The sequence below is a fragment of the Triticum dicoccoides genome, chromosome 4A, assembly GCF_002162155.2.
Source record: "Triticum dicoccoides isolate Atlit2015 ecotype Zavitan chromosome 4A, WEW_v2.0, whole genome shotgun sequence".
Classification (NCBI taxonomy): domain Eukaryota; kingdom Viridiplantae; phylum Streptophyta; class Magnoliopsida; order Poales; family Poaceae; genus Triticum; species Triticum dicoccoides.
Genome location: NC_041386.1, coordinates 668,735,437 through 668,741,243, shown reverse-complemented (window position 1 = coordinate 668,741,243; position 5,807 = coordinate 668,735,437).

Sequence of the window (5,807 nt, the reverse complement as noted above, 5' to 3'; positions counted from 1 at the left end):
AGAGTTGTGTGAATAACTGGAGATGGTCTTGCATATATATTCCCCTCCAGTATCAATCTTGGATCAATTTGAGCAAGGAAGCAGTACTACCACTTTGGTTTCTTTCTAGCCTCTCAAATGATTTGTATATATAGCTTATAATGGCCATACAAGATCATTATCCATCAGAATATAAGGCCTACCACCAAGTTCAACTGCTTAGTGTAGCTTCCAACCCACAACCATTTCCCCAAATTGGAGCATTGTGAACACAAGGAAGTGCTATTATATAGACTTATCCATTTGAGCTCGAACCTTGACACATCGTTGCTTCAGGGTTCATGCCAGCAGAGCACCTCAGTTACCTCCATGTTCCTCATAACTTTGGATGTTCTAGTGCAATTATTGAGCAAACCATCCAAACCCAACATTTTACAACATTTATGCCTTTGAACTGCAAGTAGTACCACTTTGCTTGTTCCTGTTGGACTGAAAACTTGCCATGTCATTCATTTCAGTGTCAGATCAACACCCACCAAAATTTAAGACAGTTCACCAAACCTATCTACCACCATACATCACCAACGCCTACTGGTCAGATTGGTGTTTAGCTCACTTTGCTGCACTCCTTGGCCAATTGGATGCCAAATATTCCAGGATATCTATTACGACACTGATCAGACATGGTCATGGAGCCATTCAGTGCCGAGGCCACGCAATGCCGGTGGTGACCACCCGTTCAGCATGCCAAAACTGTGCTTTGCGAGCTCCCACCTGCTGCCCTTTGTTATTTATCCCTGCCTCCACTGCTTCCCCAGATCATCATATATCTCACTCAACCCCTCTGAAGAGCTCGCCGACGCTATATACCCTCCACAGCTTCGAGTTCGAGCACACGAGCGGCATTCAAGAGTCCGGCCGGCCACCGATGCTCCACCCCCTATTTAAACCCCTCTCCGAGGCTACCTGCGCGACTCTAGGATCCTCCAGTATTCCCCAACAATCTCCTGGACAAGATAATCGAGCTCCCGTGCTCCCTTCCGGCTGCCATTCCCGCCACCCGTGCCTCTGTCCAATCCGAGCTTCCAGCCCTCCCCGGCCATTTCCATTAAACCGCTCCAGAGAATCATAAACATCACCTCAGAGATATCTCGAGATCCCTATCCCCCTTCTCGAGGCTGAGGCGAGCTCTCCAGCATCGCCGTCGCCGCCATCTGCCTCGGTCAACGGTGCGCTCACCACCGAGCTCGACGGCGACTTCCCTCACCCCCATCGGACGCGCATTTCTCCCCTGAAACACTCCAGTGTGCGTTACGTCGGCAGCGGCGCCTCCAGTCGCCGGAACGACCACCGCAGACGTCGACTCTGTCTTCGGGCGCGAGGTTGAAGACGCAAACATTCGACCTCGACAGGTGGGCCCACATCGTCAGCCTCTCAAGCCTTCCCTCCAGTAGCGGAATGATGGAGTACACCGGTTTTTTTAGGGGAGTACACCGGTGTGCGCCTCGTGCGGAGCAGCTGGGCCGGCCTCGCTGTCGCGGCCCAGAAACGGCCACAGTCCAGCCCCTTCGGCCCAGCCGGTGTATCTCATTCATTTTGCAGGGAAAAAAATTGTCAAGACCCACGTTCTCCATTCAAAGAGATTGGTCTAACCGTGTCGTTTTCATGATGTTTATACAAACTTAAAATATAATCTTTGTTATTCTTCTTCATATAGGTTTTTCGGAAAAGGTCTTTTCCGATGAATCCTTTCCGCGAGATGACCACACTTTGTTCCGGAGAATCCTTTACCCCAAGGCCCAAGCCAACCAACTAATATATGTCTCAAAGCATTTTTCCTAGGTCTATAAGCATTTATGCGTGACAAATGTGTGTGTGTTTACTTGTGCGCACATGTTGGTTGCATGCATTCTCATTTTGGAGTTACTATTCGACCCAATATAATTTAACACTTGCAGACTTGCACGTGAACGAAAATGATCTTGAATGTGTGAAATAGTTGTAGAATAACCTTAATAAATTTGAGATGAGTCGGATGAACATTTTTTTTTCTTATGTTGGCACTTCTCCCAGGTTTCGTGTGGCAAGAGCTCCTCGTATAGCCAACCGTCTTGGGAAACTACTAGCTTTATTTTTCTCGACGCTGCTCCCAAGTCCTGTGTGATAAGAGCTCTTCGCAGCCAACCATCTCGGGGCAATTGTTGACTTTCTCATTTCAACACTGCTCCCATGTTCTGTGAGATAAGAGCTACCCATGGCCAACCATCTTGTGCATCTATTGAAATTTCGTGTTATTAGCACTATTCCTAAGTTCTGCGTGATAAGAGATCTTCGTAGCCAATTGTTTTGGGTATCTAGTAACTTTATTTTTCTACACACAGCTCCCAAGTCATGTGTGATAAGAGCTCTTCGTAGCCAACCGCCTTGGGCAGTTGGTAACTTTATTGTTCTCAACTCTACTCCCAACTTCTGTGTGATAAGAGATCTTCGTAACCAATCGTCTTGGGCCATCAAGTTCTTCTTATCGACACAACTATCGAGTTCCGCGCGGTAAGTGTTATGCTACCCCGTATAGCCAACTGAATTGGGGCAGCTGTTGAGCTATTGTTGAACTGTCGCTCTGGTGGCTATCGATTTATTTGCCAGTTTTCCAGCAAAGGTTCAGAAGATCATTAATGCCCAACCTAAATGAGATACATTAACTTCGACTTGCTTGTGCATGTGTATGTTATATCTTTGTCATGTTGCATGTGATGGTTATTGAGAGCTTGCGAGAAACTTCCATGGTTAGCCATTTCATTATAAAATCATCATGCCCGAATGACTCATGTGGTATGATGGAGTCGGTTGTTACACTTCTGCGTTGGTGCGCCTTGTATTTATCACGAATAACATTCTTATGCAGGTGAAATTCTTTAGTATTAGGTGTTACAATGATAAAGAATGTGGTAACATACTTCACCATTGGCTAGATCGAGTGATAGTGCCACCAAGCCGAACTAAATAACATGCAACCACACTTGCCTTACCATGAAAAGGTCGTAGCTTATTATACTAATGTATCATTTTCTTGTCATCTTAATTACTAGGAATGTTGGACGGAGCGCTACCCTGGCCAGATAGGGGGCGTCTAACCTATAGGAGTCTAGGCTAGTGTAAAAGTTGACTAGTTAGTTATTGAATCTCGACAGGGATGTGACAAGTGCCATGTGCCATGGATATGGCAAGCGTCCAACAGTTCTCCCTTGTGGTGTGCCCACTGGTACTATCGATGAGTAAAAATGTCATATTGGTGCAACGGCTCTGTTGGAGTGAACCTGGCTCGCCCTAAGAAATCGGCACGATCAACCAGGATAATTCCATAGTCTATTTATACAAAAAAAATTTGATGATTTAACTAGAAAAAAGAGAATTAGACTAGAAATTACCACAAAAATCTGAAATATCTGGCCATCAATTAATTTAAGTAGTCAATCATAGCCGATGGATTACTTCTTCAATGTAGACCACGTGGAGACATCAAAAGCTGCCCTAGATTAGTTTCTAAAAAAACACAACAAATCTACACCACGTGGAGACGTTGCATACTAGATTAGTTTCTCTATTCCCTCAAAAAAAAAAGATTAGTTTCTCTAGATTAGTTTCTGAAAAACAAATCACAACAAATTAACCATTCAATCTAGACCACGTCGAGACATCAAACGTTGCATACTAGATTAGTTTCTCAAAAAAATCATAGCTGATCGGTTAACCCATCAATCTGCACCATGTGGAGACGTCAAACACATCATATGCCCTTGAGTAGGCGGCCATGCTTCGACGGAGTGCAACGAGGACGGGGAGACGTCTCAACGGAGAAATCCTATGCAGGAACGTTGCGACCCTGTTCCAGTTCTTGCACGAGGATATGTCCGCGGGAACGCCTCCGCCAAGAATTCCTGGGCAGATGTCCGCGGAGAAGGCCTCAGCCAAGAGTTCCTGGACAGGCGCGATGTGGTACGTATGATTCATGTACTTTTCACGATGAGCCGGCCGCTTGATTCTAACACCTTGCATGCTGAGGACATATGCAATGGAAGAATTCAGAGAATGTCTCGGTGAGAATTCCTGGGTGCTTCGACGGAGTGCAACGAGGATGGGGAGAACGCCTCAGCCGAGAACACCTCGGCCAAGAATTCTTGGGCAGATGTCCGCCGAAAAGGCCTCGGCCAAGAGTTCCTGGACAGATGTGGTACAATTTTAAGTGCTTTTGACGATGAGACGGCCGCAAGAATCCAACACCTTGCATGATGAGCACATATGCAATCAAAGAATTCAGAGAATGTCTCGGCGAGAACTCCTGGGCGCTTCGACGGAGTGCCATGAGGACGGGGACAACGCCTCAGCTGAGAAATCATTGGCGGGGACGTTGCGGTGCCGTTCCAGTTCTTTTTTTTAAAAAAAAAGGATGATCCCCGCCTCTGCATCTAGGCGATGTATACGGCCACTTTATTAATTATTCTCACAAAACCTTACAAAACCATACAACAACAAGATTAAAGTCACCGTCTACGCAATAATTATAGCTACACCTATCCAATTGATGAAGGGGCCTAATACCAAACAGACATCGCAGCCAAACCTAAACATCTAAGACATGAGGTCCCAACCAGGACGCCTGCCGGGTATGGGGCACCTACCAGTCCGGCGCACTCCTCAACCAGGACGCCCGCCGGGTATGAGGCCGCCGGAGCCACCTGCCACCAATCCATCTTCAGTGTTGTACTGCTGCATCAACCTTGTCCGGTCTAACTGCCATCGACGCCAACACGACGCCATACAGCGCCACCTCCCTGCGCGAGTTCATCTCCGCGTATCGGACTCCGAATCTCCACAGCGCCACGCCACTAAGATCCGCCGCCATCAATGTATAAGATGAAGTACCACTCCACCAAAGAAACCGTCCTCTGTTCCCCGAGCCCGTGCGTACCTACAAGAATGACGCCCCCAAGGGGAAAACGACACCAGAGCGCTGCCATCATCCGATCAACTGATCTTGGGTTTCCCCCGGAGGTAGCAGAGAGTGACCTTGAACTTCTCCATGGCGATGACTTCAAGAAGGGAACGAAACAGACAGCGCGCCACCGCCGGCCTTTGCAGTAGTCAAAAGCAAGTTTTCACTCAGATATGTTCGAAGAAACTTCATCTCTCGTGCACGGGCCGCCGCGTCCTACGACGTCCCCGGGAGCGGGATCACAAGATCCGCCGCCACCGACGCCGCCACAAGGACCCACCACCCGACCGTCATCCCTGAAGGGGACGACACCACCGCCGTGCTCGGATCCGGCATCATGCCAACGCCTTTGGCCGCCCCCAATCAGATCGGTGAAGGAGGATAGCCAACACGAGCGCCCACCACCACTTAGGACCGCCGGACGGCGCCCGAGCCCGACCACCCGAAGGAGAACCGATCTGGGGCGGGAAACCCCAGATCCGCCGCCGCCAGCCCCCGTAGTGCCGTCGGGATCCCATCGGGCCGCCGCCTGAGCGCGCCAACTCCGCCTCCATGCTGTACGCCCAGGGACGCCGTTGCATCTCAGTCAGAGGACCCCCTCGTGAAGAAAGGAGGAAGGCCCGCCGTTCGCCGTGATTTGGAAAAATACTTACAAATAAGTATTAAAACTTAGTATAAACAACTATAGCAATCACACATAATAAAGTTCAGAAAAGAAACGGGTGAGGCAGTTGCAGTTAGTTTTAAACTGCAAGCTTATGCTCTGAATCGTCCGAACTACGGTAGCCTATCGCCCCTGTTCCCCCCTCTGTTCTCTTCTCCCTGATCATGTAAG